Source organism: Passer montanus, unplaced genomic scaffold (genome assembly GCF_014805655.1).
Source record: "Passer montanus isolate IOZ18808 unplaced genomic scaffold, ASM1480565v1 scaffold7, whole genome shotgun sequence".
NCBI lineage: Eukaryota > Metazoa > Chordata > Aves > Passeriformes > Passeridae > Passer > Passer montanus.
This window is the reverse complement of record NW_024372147.1, coordinates 10,865,010-10,885,988: the sequence shown is the minus strand read 5'-3', so window position 1 is coordinate 10,885,988 and position 20,979 is coordinate 10,865,010. Positions and strand designations below refer to the sequence as shown.

Below are 20,979 nucleotides of genomic sequence, written 5' to 3'. Positions count from 1 at the left end.
CAGCGCGGCGGGGCGGCGGCCCGGGCCGCGGAACTTCCCGGGCCGGCGGCCTGCGCCCGCCGCTTGGGGCGCGCCTTCGCGGGCAGATGGTTAAACCGGCGGGGGCTGTAGCGGACCTGCCGGTCCGCGAGAGGTGTCCCAGAGTGACAGTGTGGTGGAGCGATATTTTAGTAGTAGTCATCTTCGCGTGCGGCAAATCTCAGATTTTTTTTTTTTTTTCCTGCATAATGGCCAGGTTCCATGCTGAGTGACACCACGTGTTGTTTGGCACAGTCGGTGGCATAACATTGGGCTAGAACAGGGTCCATCCCGACTCTTCTTAATCTTTTGTCCAGTCCCCTGCAGAGAAGGGACGTAGGTGGAAATAGTAGGATTTAGGTGAAGAGTGCTTTGGAAAACCTCACTGTAAGCTTCTAGGCGTCTTTGGAAGCCTGGAAGAGTCACCGCCTGTGACACCGGTCACGCTGTGTAAAATGGGGCTGAAGTGTCGGTAGAAACGCAGTAAGTGCCAGTCAGGCATTGTGGTGGCGGCTGCCCATTAACACTGATGCTGAAAAGGTTGGCGTTCCTGGAATAGAAATGGTGGGACGAAGCTGCGGGTGCCCTGTTGGCCGCAGGGGTGTCCCTGGTCTGGAGTTCCATGGCGGCTGGCTGCAGCCCCATCGAGCCGTGCAGCGCCTGATTCTGAAGTCAGCCTTGTTGGCACCCGCTAAGCTCATTGCAGGTCATTGCTCCTTTTCTGCAGAGGAGAATGATTTGGGTGTTTTCTATAATTGTGTTTTATCATCCTCTGGAAGCTAGTGCTGCCAGCATGAAGGCTGACAAAAGTGAAAATAAACTTTGTTCTCCACAAGTCCTATAAATTGCTGTCTTCTTCTGATGCTGCCAGTTACACCGTGAAAAATGGTCACCCAAATAATCTCACACTTAAAAGAACACTAATGCTTTCCAAATAGTATCTTTCAAAATACCAAGTAACCTTGTACAATAATTACTTTGTATGAAAAGGTAAATATATGAAATGTGGCACAGATGATTACTTTTTATCTTGTCAAAACTAACTATTCCGTAAAAGACTAGCTTTTCAACAAGCAACAGTGTCTTCAAAGTACAACACAAATCAAAAGCTGAGCAAAATGCTACTTGGTCTTTATTGCAATAAATGTTGGTAAAGAAAGGAAGCCTTAAATCATCACCTTTGCCCCCTTGACTGAAATGGCTTCAAGGCTGAATTTGCTTTGAAATGGCAACACAAAATAGACATTTTAGGTTTTAATGCTATGTCCCAGAAGTTCTTATGAGTAACTGAGCTGTCTTAGTGCTCTTCATGCTGTGATCCTTGCATGACATTGAAGAATTGAGCAATAAACTCATGTATATTATATTTTTAATATGGTATCACAACATGGATATCAGGTTTGAGGACTACATTTAGCTTTGCTTTTTTTTTAAGAGTCATTAGCATGTTGTGTAGCTCTTCCTTTAGTTCAGTCAGTCAGAAATAAATGCATCACATTAGGAATAAATACATATCTTTTAATAGAAATATTAAAACAAGATTTCATTATTTAAAAGATTATGTTTTGTAGTGATGCTAAAAAAAAACAGATAAGAAATTACCCTAAATTAATGAAGAACCATTAAAACACTGTATATTTCTGCTGATGTATTGCATATCAACTTTTGTTATCAGTAGCATAAATTTTGTATTTCAAATAGTAGTGTACACACACACATATGTTAACCTATATATGTGGTTTGTTATTACTCCTCTAACATTCCTTTCCTTCTAAGAGCAAATAACACAACAAAAGGCTTAATTCATGTCTTACAAACTACTCATTAAGGTAGATTTTTTTCCCTCAAACTTGATTCAAACACAGCATTCTATACTGGTGTTGTATTTCTGCCAAGATTGCAGCAGTACATTACTCTATGGTTAGTACAGCACTGAACTGGAAATACATCTACACACTGTTTAAACTTTGAAATGTTTCATGTGAAATACTTAATGATCTCTAAGATAGTACTTAAACTAGACTTAGAAATATTGGTGAGGGTTTTTTTGGTTTTTTGCTGGGGGTTTTGGGGTGAAAGGAAGATTTTTAAATTTGGAAATAAATATCATGTATTCCCTTAGAGGTTTTCAAAACAATATACATCTTTCTCATGTCATTCCAGATTAACTGTTTAATTCTCATTCTTCCTGCTCATGCAGCTGTTTTTAGGCTTCTCATGGAGGCTGCACACCAGCAGTGAAAATCTTATGTGAAATGCAAGCTATGAGTGCAGGTTTAAATCTCAAAAATTGTAGCAAAGGAGGTAGCAAAATGAGTTGCCTGCTGTTCATCTGAATACTTACCTGTGACCATGCTCTTGAGTAACTTCTACCATAGCTCTTCAAAAGCCCAACCTTAGGCCTTCGTGTCTCAGGCTCGTGAATTTAATGTATTAAATAGTACTCTGTTCATAGTGGGGAGTGTTATTTTCCTTTCATCTGTTCTGCCTTGTATTGTTGCTTGCATTCCTGATAAATAGCATCCCAGAAAGCTCTTTAACACAGTAGGATATTCCATTAACAACTGGAACCAGTGGCCATTGGGTCAGTACACAGCAAAATCAGGAAGGCGAGGGGGAGCAGGCAAGGTGTATCAGAAAGGTTGCTCTATAGTCTCTCCCTTTTCTTCCGTAATACATTATGATAGCTGTATTTTACAGTTATTTATGATTAACGTATGGCAAGCTGTCGGCTGAAATCTAACAGGTGATTTGTCACAAAACTGCATTAATACATATTTTAGGCATTGGCTTACAAAATGGTTATGAGAAATGTTCCTGAGTTGCCGTACTGATACTTGAACATTCTCATTTTTAGTGTGCAGACACTTTAGGCTCCTATTGTTAAGGTTAATAAAACACTACTAGAAAAGTGAACACATGTTATCTCTATGCAAAAATTGTTCTGCTAATTCAATTTGTGTACACAACTTTTAAGTCCTGATTTAGTATCTCACTAGACACTGTCTTTATTTTGTAAACATTTTTGATTCATATGTATCTAACTCACTAAACTTCAGTAGTTAAGAGACAAAAGTATGGAGAGAAAAGTGATTTTCAGTGCAGCTCTTTATGACCATTTTTGCCACATCTGCTATTTTTTTCCATGCTGCCTGAAGGAAATGAGGCTTTATACACTTGTGTGATGCACCTGGTACCCAAACAACTTCTGCGTGTGCCAGCACATTTCAAGTCCATTGCAAGGCATTCAGGTCTCTTATCCTACAGGTCTTAAGCCCTGTTCTAATTTTTCCTCTGTGGAAGTAGATGTTAGAAAGAGGAGGGAGACGAGCAAGCTGGTTCTCACACTTGTCCCAGCTTATTAATTGGTGTGACTGAACCACAGACCTAAACCATAGGTCTAGCATAGACCCAAAATAGCATGGTGGTGGAATAAGGTGATGTAGCACATTAACTCAAAGCAAATTAGGCTTAATTGTTTCTGCTTGTCAGGGAATAATTTGTTATACTAGCTCTTTGGGGCTTTTTTGGTTGGGTTTTGGGGGCTTTTTGGGTGTTTTTTTAAGTGGAAAGAGCAAGAGGCCAGTAATTAATCAGAGAGCAAATGGAAATCTCCAGGGGCTTGGAGATGATGAAGCAGGATTAGCTTTGTCAAACCACACTAGAATGTGTGCCACAAACTGAAAATAAACAGCAGCTTGTGTAGGGAAAGCTGTAAATAAGATTTGTAGATAGAAGATTTGTCTTTTATTTCTGTACTATTGGGAGTATCTCAGATGGAGTGAGAACTCTGCTAACTATTCAGAAAGAAAATACTTAGAATACAGAATACAGTGTGGTGGTATTGTTCTTAAAAATTATGCCCCCCTGGCCCCACCTCAGTATATCTATATATCTATATATCTATATATCTCCCTCTATATATGTATATATATATATAAAACACATATAAAATATATGTATGCACACAGGTGCATGAGGTCTATTTCAAGATTTGTCGTCATTTTGAATATGGTGCAGTAGACTGAGTTTTTGGGTTGGTTTTTGTTTTTGTTTTTGTTTTGGCTTGGTTTTTTTGGTTGTTTTTAAAATTGGGTTTTTTTTTGTTTGTTTTGTTTGTTTTGGGGTGTTTTTTTGGTGGTTTTTTTTTTGTTTGTTTGTTTGTTTGTTTTTTGTTTTTTGTTTTTTTCCTGGATTCAAAATGTAGAGAGTACCACTACATTTCAAGGACAGCAGAAGGAAGCCAGGTCTAGAATGTCAGAAATATTCTCTAATTTCAGCAGAGGAAAATGGAATCCAATAAAGGAAAACTATTGCCAAACAACAGCTTGTTAGTTTGAATCTTTTGCAACAATAAACCAAAAATTAGACCTCATACATTATTTAGTGTGTGTGATCATTTAATGGTTCCTCAACATCCACTAGAGAGACTAAAGGCACTAATTTGCACCCATAGGTCAGAGTCTCTGTCTGTATAACACTGCTTGATCTAAATCTTGATACACTTCTTGATGTAAATACTGATAAGTAGCAGAATTCACCTACTTTTAAACTCAGGAACAAGAGGAAGATACTAATACCATAACTGATTCACAGAAATGGAAAATTTGTTACTCTTCACTTGAACACTGACTTCTGGTTTCTAAGGAGACATTCACTGTCAGTCAGTTTCTATAGCTTCTTTTATAGGAAAAGTATCCAGAAATGCTTCCTACAAAACTGAGGATTTCACAAACTAACAACAACTGGTCAAAGTGAAGTCTCATTAATCTGAATGTTCCCGCCTGCAAAACATCAAGGAGGTGCCAGATACATCTTATACGGCAGTGCTGTGCTGTCAGGGCACTGAAAAGGGGGTAGAGGGAGGAAAATGAAAAGTCTTAGTTTATTTCCCAAACTTGAACCTTTTGCTTCTTGAATATAGGGGTGTTTTGGGAGAAGCTGCTTAGTCATCAGGGGAGAGTGCTTCTCCATTCCTTTCATGTTGTCTCCTTTTGTACTGGTAAATCAAGGGGCATAAGCAAGCACTGGGAGGCAAGAAATGTATTGTCCCAGAGAATGCTGGATTACAAATTGTGCAAGATAGAATGGGAAAAGGGAAAATAAAAATATAAAATTCTTTTCAGCATCTCTCTCTTAAAGTACCTTACAGTTAATATTTGCTGTGGGCCGATAAGTATTTCAAAAACAGCTTAGTTAAATATCTATAGTACTAAAAGCAGGATATTTATTTGCTACAGAAGACCCTGTCATGCTCTTTCTTGGCTTCAAGTAAACTTGGACAGCCAAGTTTAAACCTCTTCAATTCAATCTGTTTAATTCAGATCTGAATACAAAGACAGTAATTTTTTCCCCTCAACATAACTCCCATTAATTTCAGATAATGTGTTTTCTAATTAAAAGTATAGAAAAGTATATATGTATATATTTAAATATATAAAAATATGACTAGTGGGCGAGTGTCCCCATTACAAAAAATGGTGTCATATTTTATAATTATGTTTAAGTACAAGAATTTAAGGAAAATCAAATTATTCTCTCATTTCTTAATGCAGTTGCTCCAGAGGAAGCTGCAAGTTTAATGGCAGGTCAATCTAGATAAAACATCCTGAAGTATTTAGTATTAGCCTGAAGTCTGAGTCTTACTAATTGACCACTTTTCATAAGCATTTTATTCACCTTATTTTCAGTTTTATATATAAAGTATTTCAAATTCTGTGAATTCTGATCTCAGGAGGAAACATTTTTACATCATGGTTTTGACTGACCTTATGTAAACAAATCATTGAATTTTCACTGGAACGGCAAAAATATTTTGCTTATAATCATTCTGTTTATATTGCCTTTTCATTGTTTCAGTTTAGCTTTCCTTCCATCCCATTTATTAATCACTAAATGCAAGCCCAGTGAACATTTACAGTTGCAGAATGTAGTATAGAAACTGTGCATTACCACATACTTTTACGGAAGACTGTGTATTTTGGGCAGAACAAGAGGTGTTAAAACCACATTATCCAAACAAATCTGTTCACCACACAGCATTCTCTAATCGTTTTCATTCTCAGCAATTCAATTAAAACAGAAATTAGGACCATGAGGAAAAAAATCTATATTTTAGCCAAATAACTTATAGTGAAAAAGGAATGGAAAGATTAAATCTGTTGTATTGAATCCAGGTTATTAACAAGCTTGGATGCCAAGTTCTTTTTCTTTCAATGTTGAAAAGCACTTTCATACATTAGACTAACCCGGTGAGGGAAATCACATATTAGTCACAAGGGGTTTTTCTCAACAACAGAAAAAAAGATTTTCAAAGTTCTGTTATAAAAATGACAACCTATTCATTATGAACTTCAGCAGACACCTTTTTCTTTGATGCAAATATATTTCAATGACCTCCATGTATTTTTTTTTAATAGACACAAGCTATCAAAAACATGAACTGGTGGCAATCAAACTCACATGCTGGTGTTTTCTCATTTGGTTCTTTCTCTGAGAAGGCACAAAGGACAGAATAGGGGCAATAAAATCCAACTCCAGTGTTTGTGGAATGATAGCAAGATGTTTAATGTTTTTAATCTAAAGTAGGTTCTGCATATTCGGGTTGCAGGTACATATGCTTAAAAAAAAGTAATAGAAGACTTCTTCAGACTTCCTTTTATTTCCCTCTTCTGTATTTGTTTCTGTGAAATCTGATTTTGCAAAATAAATGTTTCTTTGCTCCCAGTGAAGCTTTACATTCTGTTACAACCAATCACATACAGTGTCTTTTCAGAATCATCTACTTCTTTCATCTTCTAATGCCTCCCTTCTCTCTGGCAAGTGACTGTACATTCTTTTCTTTAAATCTATGCTTTCTCAAATGTCAGCTTCCCTGGCATTACAAGACCCTGGGTTACCCTTTCATTTGTTTCCTCTTTCATTCATTTCATTTTTTTTTCAGATCTACCTTAGTCTCTCTCTTAAATGCCTCTGTCATAAGCCTTTTCCAGCCCCAAATTTTTCCACTTTCCATTCCAGAAGTACACTTGTGCTTATGTATGTAATAGGGAACAGGGGGAGTACATGATATTTCCTAATCTGTATTTTTTGAGATCCCAGACAGGTCAGTAAATTCTTGCTCAACACATTGAGGAGGTTGTAGCAAAGTACTGTACAACAGTTATATATTGTTTTATTGCATCCAGTATGTACACTCTTCTAGAGAATATCCTTCAGAAGCTGGAGGCACTGAGGCAGGCAGCAGTTCTGAACACAGGGTATCACACTGAATGTTTCTTCTTGATACAGCATTCAGTACCTGAATGCTTGGTTGGTTATACATTTCTCCACTTCTCCCTGCCTACATCCAATTCATTTTGGTTCTACAAGGTGTAAATTTATCTCAGAAGGAGGTGACTTACAGCTAAAATTTGGAAGCTGCTTTTCTGAAGGATTTTGAGGATGTGGAACACCAAAGGAAAGAGAAGGGTCTTAATCTGTTTCTGACTAACAAATAGGTCACAAATATGTCATATTGGGGGCCTTCATGAGCAGTAGTAGATGGCATTACCTGTCCTTTCAAGAACAGCAATGATCTTGAGATCAGAAAGATTAATTTTAATGACACTGATATGATTGTCCCATCTTTTCACATAATTAAGGAGGTAGAAATCTCAGGATTTGTCTAATTCTGTGTAAATAGCATGCCAAATCTCAGGGCATTTATAACAGTTTGCCCCTGCAGACTCTGCAGTAAGCAGCAGCTGGTTTTGTAGACTTGCTTGAGCAGAGACTATTTTAAAGGTGTAACTTGAAAGAATACTGTAATCTTTTTTCTTTGCATGCTGATTTCCAAGGTGGCAAAATGCATTGATAACAGTGATAATGGAGATTTCTTCCTGTAATTATGCTTTCATCAGATTCAACAATGTACCAAGTACTATCAATATGATCTGAAGCAATAAAGTTTGCTGTCGAGAGGTAAAGCACTATCTCATTCCATCACATGATTTGTCTTTCTTTATGCAGATGCATACACACACATGCACAAGGCCCCTTTTCTAAAGAGAGTATAGAAAAGAACAGGACAAACTTGTGATGGGATAAAGTACTTTTAGTTGGGACACTTTCACATAGAGTTTTTTTAAAGGATTTGTACTTGTTTTCTGGACACAAGGAAGTGCAAGTTCTGAAATTATTTTATGTATGATTTCACTAAGAAGAAATCAGGGAAAGAAAATTTGTTTTCTAGTTAAAATTAAAATAAAACTGAAACTTGAATGTTTTTTGTTCAGCAAAAATTATTAGTTTACTTGATAAGTCTTCAAGCAACAGAGAGAAAGAACAGCAAGACTGTATTTAGAAAACACAAATGAAGAAAAAAAACAAAAGGAAAAATGTTGGTAGATATTTCTACTGGCTCATCAACCCAGTGTCAGTTACCAAAGTGTGTAAACACCACTGTAGTTGGTCCTTTGTTTATTACTACCAGGCTGCTATTCCTCAAAGCTTAACAAATATTTTAGCCTCTTTATTTTGCTGATACTAAGCAGAATCAAGAAGACATGCCTTCAGCGGAAAGAGACAGAATCACAGAATCAGCTAGGTTGGAAAAGACCTTTGAAATCATCCAACCTAACACCACCTTGTCAACTAAACCATAGCACCAAGTGCCACATACAGTCTTTTCTTAAACACCTCAATGGACAGTGACTGCACCACCTCCCTGGGCAGCCCATTCTAATGCCCAGTCGCCCTCTGTGTGAAGAACTTCCTAATGTCCAACATAAATGTCCCCTGGAACAGCATAAGACTGTGTCCTCTTGTTCTGTTGCTGGGAGAGAAGATTGACCCCTGCCTGGTTACCACCTCCCTTCAGGTAATTGTTGAGATTGGTAAGGCCATAATGTGGTAAGACATGCCTCGTCCTCCTACTCCAGTAGGCCTAAGTGATGGGAAGCACATGGATATACCAAACTGCAACAACTGAGACATGTTTATAAGTGATCATATAATTTCAAAGAAGAATAAAGCAAAAGGAAGAATTTTGAGCATAACAGGAAGTTGCAAAGATTGTTTTCACTTACTAGAATCATATGATGTAGCAAGCCACCAAATAAGTCATAGAATTGTAGTGTCATATAATATGCTGAGTTGGAAGGGACTCATCGGGATCACCACCTCTTGGACCTGCACAGCACCATCTCCAAGAGTCACATGTGCCCAAGAGCATTGTCCAAATGCTTCTTGAACTCTGTCAGGCTGGTGGTGGGACCACTTCCCTGGGGAGCTGGTTTCAGTGCCCAATCACCCTCTGAGAGAAAAACTTTTTTCAATTATCTGACTTGATTAATTTTCAAGCTGTTTCCTTGAGTCCTGTCATTGGTCACAAGACTGAAAAGATCAGTGTCTGCCTCTTCATTTCCAAAAAGAATATAGAAGATCTCAATGAGGTCAGTGTCCTTCAGGCTGAACAGACCTCAAGTGACCTCAGCCACTCCTCATACATCTTCCCTTCCAGTCACTTCATGATCCTTGTGGCCCTCCTTTAGATGTTCTCTATTATTGTGGCACCCAGAACTGCCCCCAGCACTCGAGGTGAGGCTGCCCCAGCTCAGAGCAGAGCAGGACAATCCCTCCCTTGCCCAGCTGGCCATGCTGTCCCTGATGCCCCCCAGGACAGGGCTGGCTATCCTGGCTGCCAGGGCACTGCTGACCATGTTCAACTTGCCACAGACTATGATCCCCAGGTCTCTTTTTGCAGTGTTGCTCTCCAGCTTCTCATTCCCCAGTCTGTTAATGCAACCAAGGTTGTCCCATCCGAGGTGCAGAATCTATAATTTACCCATTGTTAAACTTGTGTATGACTCTGCTAAATATTTATGAGACATGTTTCACAAAAGAAAGTTGACTAATCATGTGAGAATGGCCTACATTTCTGCTTCAGTCCTGCATTTGGTTTGTCTTAAACTTTTATGTGTTCTTACTTTACTTTGCTTTTTTACTTTTTACCTAATGATTCAGATTGGGCTATGTTAATGATCTGTGCTTTTCGTTATGTACAAGTACCTTGTATCTTGTGGGTATCAGAATATACTTCCCCAGTGAAGTTTTGAAAGGCTTTACATTGCAACCTGTGTACTTACTGTACCATTTCATTCTAATATTCAAAACTGAAGAAAACAAAAGTGAAAAGAGTTCAGAGAATTCAAAATGGAATATTTTTTTTTACTCAGTTGTGCATAGACAGTGGAAATACATGGCTTAAATATGTAGCTGATCATGCAGTTTTGTATGATCCTCTCCCTGTGTTTTTTAGTATCATATGTGATACTGTAAATCCATGTAATAGGTACCAAATGGGTTATATAGACAAAGACTGATGCCAGTACCTACATATAGCTTATTTGTGAGCATACTCTTATATACATACTATACTAAATGAGGTGATTCTTCTATTTAAAGTAGTGTGCTTGTATAAGTGTTTGCAGAAAATGAGACGTAAGAAGTGTAGTTATATTTCCCTCTAAAGGCTGAATTAGTCTGCTGAAACTTTTAAAAAGGCCTATGAAAAGTATAATTTTATAAGAACTGAATTTATTCCAAAAATATCCTGAATACTGTCACCAAGTTAAAAACATCTAAAGAAACACTGGGTGATGATATTCCCTGAGCTAGCTGCTAAAACCTGGGCAATTTCCATCTCCTCATTACTTACATAGTATCCACTCCCCTTTCCTGTATATAAATTGCTTTCTTCTCGTTATGATACAGCAGTGTGATTCAACTCTCCACGCAAAGCCACAGTGGAAATCTGAGTGGTCTGGGAAATTCATGGGGCCTCGTTAGTCAACATAAGGGACTACATTCAGAAAATTCCTAGTGCATTTAAAGGTGGAAAAAAAGGTTAAATCTTTGAAGAGGAAAACTTTAAATAGGGGACTCGTTTTGCATTTGCAAATCCTAATTTTAGTCTCCCTTTGCAGTGAGTGTTCAAGGATAGTAATAGAACTGCAGTGTCTTCTCAAGAGTTTGGAGCTTTGTCAGTTGTCCTGGTTAAAGATTTCATTATTTGCTATTGACAGAGCACATAGGCATGAAGCATTCACTAGTTTATCATTCTAAGTTAATAAATGGTATCTATTTAAATCAAGGAAACTCACTTGCAAAGATAACTTGGTATATTGTGTGCTGCTCATTGATTGGAAAAAACAAAAATAAAGCAATGACAAATTAATAAATAGCTGTTCTTTCCCAGAGGTTAATATCAAAACAAAATGGGTATAACTACCATGTTAACACAGTCTAGTTCAAAACCGTGTTTCTGCAAATATGTTTTCTGGATATATGTAAGTTATTTGTAATTACCAAATCAGGAATAAAATGAATAATGCAAATTTTGTCTCTGTTTCAGAGATCCAAACATGATTAGCATAAGTAAATTCATTTGTGCTATAGATAGCTCATTCAAATATCTTTAGAGACTCCTAATCTCCAACCAACAAGGTAGTCCAGGACTCTTTGTTCTCATACTTCACTAAAAAATTTGGAAAAACAGAGCTCTTAGCCTAATTCTATATGAAAATTGCTTTGTGACCACTGTAAATTATCCTATATATTTTGTTGGATCATATTACACAAATAAAATGTGGTAATATTGTATCTTAGTGTATACTTTTTTTTTACACTTCATGATATAATAATCCAATTTATAAACTTAAGAGTTAAATTGCTTATTTATGACCTAACAATAATGAAATTTATTGAATCATAGAATCATTAAGTTTGGAAAAGTGAAGTCATGAAGTCGTCACCAAGATCATCAAGTCCAAACTTCGACTGAACACTGCCATGCATGCTAAACCATATAGTGAATTCTTACATCTACTCATTTCTTAAAAAAAAGTTCATAAGCATCTCCTTTAGAATATTGCAACATTGCCCTTTTGTTGAAATGTGTATGATTACAAAATAAAGTAGCATATGATGCCACATAAGAAAGCAATTAAAATTCTATTCAGTACCATCATCAGTTTGAGCTCAAAGTTTTTTAGATGTTCTTGCCCTATAAATTTTGGAAATAAGCACAGACCTCTGTCTAGTCTGACCAGACTTTTTACACTTGACCTTGAGTGAGTTAAAATATTTGAATAGCACTATTTACATTAACTTTCTTAGATACCTGAACTATCTCTAAAGTAGGCACAATGGTTAATTGTGAACAAAAAATGAAGATTTTAATTAGAGGGAAGATTATAACTATGTGTTCAAACAAACGTCTTTGAAGATCACAGCCTAAAATCCCCTGTGTTTTCAGAATCTAGACCAGAAATTTATTTTGCTTTTGTGTTCCAGACTATATTAGAGTTGAGGTGTTGTGGGTAGAGGAAGGATGTAGGAGGTGCCTTTAATTAAAGGAAATTCTTCAGCCCTCACAGCTCTACAATTTATTGAGTGGTAAGAAATCCATATTCCAGAGTAATCTCTGATTTAGTCTGCCTTTTAGGCTATCAGGCTGAGACCTAATGGTAATATTTATGATTATTCAGAGTTACTAGTGCAAAATGCTTCAGAAATGAAATGTATATCAGGAATTTCTCCAGTCAGTTCTCTTTACACAGTTTCATTTTTCCGCCTGCCAAGGTGATCAGTAGACATCCATTAGTTGTATTTTCTCTCCTATAATGCAGTGGTATGGTACAAAGTGCATTTTAAAACTGTGATTAATATTGAGCAAAAACTACTGTTACAGTTAAAGTTCCATGTAAAAGTCAAAAGTAGTACTAATACTGACAAGTCTAAACCAAAACATTCCATGGCATCTTGCCTTTTTCCATTACTTAGCATATATGTACTGTAAGTAAATTATAAGTACAGAAAGAAACATTAATGGAGTTTATTGATGAATCTACCTGAATTACATCAGCAAAAGTCAGGCATGTTCATGTTATGTCAAAGCTTCTATAAGCAGAACTCATTTTGGGCTCTACTTAGAAGGTTAGGGCACTCAGATATTTTAGTGCAAGGTCTCCCTTGATGTAGAGGTTTTCTAGGAGAGATTATAACATAGGTGATTCACTTCAGCAATAGATGACCCTGCTTGAGCTGAGAAGGGTGTTCAAAGTCATCTCTAGAGGTACCTCCCAGAAGGCTGGGGGGTACCTCTAGAGGTACCTAGAACTGTAGAACCATTCTACAGTTCTGTGATTTAAAGTATCCTGAAGAAATTACAACAGAGTCAAAGTTCCTATTTGATCATCTATTAGATACCTCAGGGTATCTATGAGTTTGCAAGTTAGTACAGGAGAGGATGATATTTAATGTGATAGGATGGGGGCATTTGCTTACACTACCTACTTGTTTTTGTGTAAGGATTTATTCTGTTAAGAAATCTGCTGCTAATAATGGCCTTCTAGCAACAGGACAGCACTCCTAAAATATCTGCCCTTCCTTAAAACACAGAAAAACATGGAATTAAGTATTTTGTATACTAAAGAACTGCTTAATGAAGAACTACTATCTTATCATTACCAATACTGGGCAGTTGCTAAATTATCTCTGTCTCAAATGTACATTATCTCTTTCTAGATGTACATCTCATTTGCCATTTATCACAATTATTCAACAAATGCAAAGGCATATTTAAAGTGTGCTCTGGGTAAATGAGAGAAGTGTCAGTTTTTTCTTTGTCAGGTCCTGCAAAACTTGTGTAGAAGCATAAAAGTTTTGTGTGCTTTGATTACTGTAGTATCTGGACGACTTTCTTGAGTGATGCCTTGTGCTTGCAGAAAGCATTGCTACCTTCTCGTAGAAAAAAAAAAAAGAGGTATGAAGGCCAGAAAAAAAACAGCTGACAATAAAATTTACTCTGACAAAGTCTAAACTCCTCCATGAATTCTTTGTTCACTGTAGGAATTAGTGCAAGTGACAAGGGTATATTTTGTTCAGCTCTTCTTGAAGAAGAAATTATATTCTATGCAATTCTGTAATTTCAAAAGGTTTAGTTAAGACACAGTCATCACAAAATTATATACATCAGTATATCTATTGCTTCAATATACCTAGCTTTTGTCCTTCATTATAGGCAAGAGAAACAATTTGGTTGCTTGTAATTGTCAAACCATAATTTTACGATAGAAAAATTTCATGTGAATGTCCCCATAGAGTTGAATTTGGAGCAGAAAGCTGGAATTATCTGGGCTCTATCTGTGTGATCAAAGAAAATAGGGATGAAGGAAATACTGAAATAAAAAAAAATTATGTATTGCTGCATTGGTAGTTGTTGAAGAAAATTTAAAAAATTATTTAGAATCATAAGCATACAAAGTCCTGAAGAGAAGGCAGAATTATTTAATATTATTTAGTATTTTAGTATTTCTCTTCTGCTGCCAGCAAGTCACTGAGAAATACAGGTATAAATATATGTGTACATCTATTGTTGCTTATTTTGAAGGATGACAACTTTCTCTTGTCGTCATTTACTCTCTCTTTTCAAGGAATGAAGGTCTCTGTAATAGCCCTAATCAGAGACTCCAGTCATCCTGAGGAAGTACTTCAAGAACTATGATTTCCAGTCACAAATGTAATTATGGGAGTGGAAGGTGCTAGTTTGTTTGGATTAACCAATCCATTAATGTTTTAATGTTTCTCTTTTTTTTTTTCATACCACTGGACCACTGCCAACTTTAGTGTTATTTACAGAAATTTCTTCATATTCTAACTGGGTCATCAGTATCAAGAAGTATCTCAAGAAGGAATAAATAGTTACAAGCAAAGACCAGAACAATCAGTTTAAAGACATCCAGATTTTTGTGGCACCAGCAGATTGGCAGAATGCAATTAGAAAAACAAACAAACAAAAAAGGTTGATATGAAAATCCAAGGACAGAATCTACTTTCTTGGGCAGCTCAAGGATGAAGAATCAGACAAGTGATTCTCTGAAGAAATTCAGAGAGTGTCTATGTTCCTGTGATTCTGGACAGGAACTTGTAAGTGTTGTGTTGTTAGGCTTATTACAGATATGTAGTGTTCCAATAGAGAGGTGAAATCCAGTTCTTCCATAATTTTGACAATTAAAAGCCATTCTTATGAAGAAAAATCAAGTGTGATCCTTGCATATGTCAGCTTCATCCTACCAACAGCAATGAATTCACAACTGCATGATCAGAACACTTGAAAGCACCTTGAAAACAGCTTGTTTTGAACTAGTGTAACTAGATAGCCTCTGTTAACACAGAGTAAGAGAATTGTTGGCATTTGAAGAGCTCAGCAAGAAAACAGAAGGTTCAAGATGAGACAGCAGTAAAATTTTTGAACATACCAGTATGACAAATCAGAAATTTTTACAATGGTTATAGAAAAGAATTAATGAAAAAGTGATGCAAATGTATGTAAAGAGCATGCAAATAGCAAAATGCAAATCATAAGTGGGAATTAAAGGTCAGTTTATTCATGTTAGGAAAATCAGTTTGTCTGAATCCACCTATTTGCCAAGGATACACTAGATGCTTAAGAAACATAAGAAAAGCTGGAGGGGTTTTTTCAGTTTGTTGGTGTTTTTTTTTTGTGTGTGTGTTTTTTTTTTTTTTTACACAATTGTTGAAAATTTGTAATCATAAAAACAAACTTGAATCAAAATTCAGTGTATCAACTTTTTGTTTACTTTTTCAGCATGACTTTCTGTCCCACATATTTTGAACTACATTTTCTACTTTTTTGTTAAATAAGTGCTCTGTTTATTGCACTAGATTTTGTTTGGGCTTGGGTTTGGTTTATTCATTTGTTTGTTTGTTTCTGATTTTGTTGTTGTTATTTTAATTTGACAGTTTTAAGTGTTCTAGATTGCAGTTATCAGTGGTCATAAAATAAAGTTATTCCACAGAATATTTTCTAGGTGTAAGTCAGTCTTTCTGCTCTTGAAAGTCATAGTGAGACTGCACTCTCTCAGAGTTTATGTTTCTCCATAAATCCAGTCACAGTCAAAAGGAGCACTAAGAATTTAAGGTCTTCAAACCAGAATGGTTTGCCACCTATTCTCCATGAATTGGAGTGGCTTTGGGTTCAGAAAAGGTTTTTTTCTGTGATTTTTGTACAGCAAAGCAAATTAAATGTTCCTGGCACTTTCCTACGTCTCCCATATCCAGAGGGGTCACAATATCTCACAATTTTAGTTATTAATTGAAGCTATGGGTCTGATATTTCCTTGCAGATTTCAGTGGTGTATAGCTGGGTTTAATCTGCTCCAAAACTAGCCACATCATGAAAAAACACAAACAAACAAACAAACAAACAACTATTTTTATTTCTAACTAAATGTTAGTGGTTTATTTGAAGCTAGTCGAACTTCTCATATACTGAAGGGAAAAAATCCAGTTGCTAAGGCTTGTTTATTTTTAAATTGAAATGAAAATCAGAACTCTCTGTTTTAGTAAGAATTAGTCTGTTGGAGATTTCTTTATTACATTAATTTCTGCTAGCTGTATGTGCTGATATCTACTGCAATAAATCTTTCCTGTATGTATGCCATGTTATTATATTGAAAAATTCATGTTCAGAAACAGCAAAAAAATTTAGAGCATTAGGAGCATTAAGAAAACATTTTTAAAAGTATAATATATGTTCTGGTTCATAAACACTTCTTGAAATTTCTAAGAACTAAAGTCAGTTTTTTGGGGGAAACTTTTACATTTGTAGTATTAAAATAATCTTAAATAAATAAATATATTTTAATAAAATACTTGGGAGCACTGCCATATATGTTTCTTGTGAAGTGTATGACTTATTGCCTTACAGAATGGTGAGGATATGACCCAGAAAGTTCCTTCTTCAATACAGTGCTTGAGAAAACACTAACTCAGACAAAAAAAAAAAAGGAAAAAAAAAATAATAAAACCCACAACCAAACCAATCAACCAAACAGGCTCTCTCCCCCATCAAATCACTGCAAGAGACAGAAAACTGTGTTAACAAGATACACTTTAAAAAGCATCCTGTGATTTCTAACTTCTTGTGATTTTTTTGAGAAAAAAAGCTTGGCATACCATTAACAGAGATTATGCTCATCATCTGTAGGGAGTGTATGTTTTTGATATAGTGCTACTTCCACCTGTGCAAATACCAATAAAGTTAATTTCCAAACTGAAAGGTCATGCCTGATTTGTCATCTGCGTTCTGTAAACTCATGACACATGCTCAAGGCAAATTTAAGCTTGAAAACAGAATAAAAATAGAGAGGTAGAGAACGGTGAGTTTCTAAAAATATAGAAAAGTTGGATTTCCTAAGTCAAAGCATATTGCTGTTTGTCAGCTCTCGTCAAGTATCATTTTGCTCTGTTTATTTTTCCAAGTGGAACAGTTTTTTCTTCCTAGGAGGAGGAAATTTCTTTCTTGACATGAAGCCTTGGTGAGCTCAGGCCAACAAAGAGAATATTTTCTTATTCTTTCAGTTGTCATTTGATGATATTTTTGTCCAAGGATAATCTCTGATACTCTGCTTTTCAGGCACTTCCTTACTGCTAGACTGCCATGTGCCAGAAATGCAATTCCAGTTGTGCTCTAGAGGTGGCATAGTGTTAGGAACAGCCTAATCAGTTCCATAATTTTTCTGTGTATGAATGTATTTTTTGTTAAATTTATATATGCTTGCATCTAACATATGTATGTGGATATGTGTATGTGATATACAATCTCATCAGAACTCCATGATAAATCATTATCCTTGCAAAATGATTAATTTTTCTCTTAAATCTTTGAACAACTCTGGACTTACGTGTATTGATTTGCATTTAGTTGATGATTATGTAGTTAATTGATGAGTTCCATGCAGATGTGGTTTATAATATTTTCAGTCTGCAGAAGGGTTTGTGAGGTGACTACTTGTGTTTATGAGAAATGCAAGATAAAATCCATGTCTTGGAGTATTTTTGGGTCTCTCTGTGTTGTAGCATGTCTTTAAGCAGTGATTACCATTGCTTCCTTTAAATACTCGCAAAAAAAATTACATGAGGGGAACAGAAGACACAAAAGTAGAGTTTGACAGGTGCATACTAATTTAAAAGATTAGATTAAATTAAAAATAAGTCAAAGATTCTTAAAAATTATCTAAAATAGGATAAAAAGACTATAAGAATAGTAATAGAATTGCTAATACTATGGCACATAGAACACAAATGTGTAGGATACTCCAGTATTTGACAAATCTGTTCTACAAAAAAAGATAAAAATGGAAGCATATCCATAACCATGAAGCAAGTGTCCAGAAGCACAATATTATTTTAAAAAAATGCAATTAAAAAAAATGTAATCACTATATTTTGCTATTTTTTTCTTCTGAAGAAGGAATTTTCTGAATACAAGAATTGTCACAAAACCCAATCAAACAAATAAATAAACAAAACAAAACCCAAACACTCAAGCAAACAAAACCCCCAAAACCAAACAAATACACAAAAGACCCTCAGCATTTTGCCTTGTGTTTTCAAATTTATAAGGATCACTGAGTGCAGAAAGGTAGAGCTAAATATATCAAAATAATTTAGCTGTGTCTTCCTAGATTTATTGAATTCAGATTCTTCTTGCAAAGCAGTCACCATAGTCTGAGTTTCAGTCTTATATTTGAAGACTGTTGAATACGGAAACTCATAGTAAGTTTATAATCCATGTCAGGTAAGCAAGTCTCTGTGGAAAAGAGCACTTAAAGAGGACAAAGTATATAGTGAAGATAAGAGATAGTCTGGACTTTACTCACCATTTCACTATATAAATTTGAGCTCTGGCAAAACATAGCAGGTAATTTAAAATTTTGTGGATAGAAAAGTATTAAAAAGGGAAAAAAATATAACAGCTCTTACTGGAAGAATGGAAACAATTAAGTGAGAATGCCTAGATGTTTCAGACAAAAAAAGTGCTTTGAAAAGAATGTACTGACTTGTGTTTCATAGCCTAAAGATACACAGAAACCATAATTATTTGACCAGTTTCTAACTATAATCAGTTGTATAGTAACAAGTCTTGAAAAGTAATCTCCAAAATCTACAAGAGACGAGGCACCACAGTGCACTAGGAGGACTTCTGAGACAGTCTTGCTTCAATGTATTAGCTTTCATATGATATCTGGTTAATATTTGCTGCCCCCTGTAGTTTACTCTAACATAATTTCCATACAACCATCTGAGGTGACAGAAAATATAAACCAAACTTTTCTACTGATTATCTTTTGGTTATTTCTTATTTCTGTCATGCTGTCTGAATTGTTGTTGTGTTGAGAATTGGGATGATTTTCAATTAATTTCTTGTTCAATTATTATTTAATAGATTAAAATTAATAAATATTTAAAGTACATGGGTCCTATTTTATTTTATTATATTTATTTCTGAAATAAATATAATTTCCTTTAAAGAAGCAAATCATGCAAATATTTAATAAAATGCACTGTAAATAATTACAGTGTGTACACAAACAACCTTCTGGTTCCTTAAAGTCTGTTTTTGGAGAAGATGATGAAAAGTGGTAGTTTCAAGGTTTAACAGGCATCTAAGTTGCTTGCTGAGTTTAAAACAGTCCCGTCAATGACTAATGAGATATCACACTGTGCCTCAGAATTTAATAACGGACTTCACCATTACCAATGTCTTCCTAGTATTGAAGGAAGAGGGATTTAAACAGCCTAGAAAAAGGCTATATGAGACTGGAGGACTGCTGTGATATAGAAATCAGGGGATTTAACCCCGTAATGCTAGAACCAGCTCAATTATGATCAACTTCCTGGAAGTATTCTGACTTTCTGGAGGTGTTATGAGCTAATTAGACAAGGGATGTATGTACTTATTTTTGGTTTAATTGAAATGAAGACAACTCTGAATTTTGAAAAACTGGAATTTGAAGGGGTTTGTGGCACATTGTTCTTGTTGACTGTAGATACCAGTTACACTTTAGAGTTGCCAGACTCTTTATAAATAAGGTCACCAAGACTGACATCTAGATTCAAAGACTGCCTTTGTTGAGTTCAAACTCAAAATCTCCCAACCAGTCAAGAAGAATTTATGTTCATCAATCCCAACTGCTAGGCCTGAACAGTTTCAAGACAGAGCAATGCATGGGGAGCTTTTTGTTTTAATGGATGAAGGCACTATTGTAAATATTAGAATTTGGTTTACTTAGGTGTACACTTGTTAACATATGTACCCAAGTTAAAAATTTGTCCTCAGAAAAAATTTAAGCAAACAAAAGTAGAAAGAAGGAAAAGGTGATGAAAAGTAAAAAATGCGAAAATTCCGATATAATAAGTCTCTGATTTAAACAGAGAACCTAAATGTTAGCACAAATGGTTGTAAAAGAAACTCCTTCACTTTCTGTGTGTGCATGCCTGAAAACTCCATTGTTACAGTTTAACATGTCCATGATGTATTAAAATAGGATTGAGAAATCAAATTTTAGATACATACTTGAATAGGCTTACAAAGCTAAAGATTTCACTTCTTTTAAATATCAGGATGATTACTGAATTATATTGCTTATGAACAACCAATTTATCAATCCTTTTACATGAACATCAGGAAAAGGTCATTTTCGTAACTTGTTCTTACTTACTGTGTAACGGGTTACACAATTTCTCTCCTCCAGTCCATCCTCAAACCATTGCTGTGTCTTTTGCACTGCAAAAGCACGCCTTTTGGAAAAGCATCTAATATTTATTCTAAAACCTTCTCTATGGGGAATCCCCAATATTCTTACAGAAATAATTTTAGTGTATCATTAGCCTTGATTGTTAAAATGGGCCTGCTATTTCCCAACTAAATTGTTTGATGGCTTTGAGCCTCTGGGATTTTAAAACTGACATTATCAAAAATTTTCACTTACATACATAGAAGCTACAGAGGAACCACTTTTTAATGCCCCTGTTTAAGCTGCGTAGATTCAGCTCTTTGATTCTTGACAGTTAAGCAAGCTTTCCCCATTCTTGCTGTTTCTCTACACACTA

At 35.7% G+C, this 20,979-nt stretch overlaps 1 protein-coding gene across 1 annotated transcript in view; it reads right to left on the bottom strand.

Annotated features, from left to right (window-relative positions):
* Nucleotides 1-20,979, bottom strand: part of PTPRD (protein tyrosine phosphatase receptor type D) — a 1,150,086-nt gene that overhangs the window by 359,543 nt on the left and 769,564 nt on the right. The window lies entirely within an intron of this gene.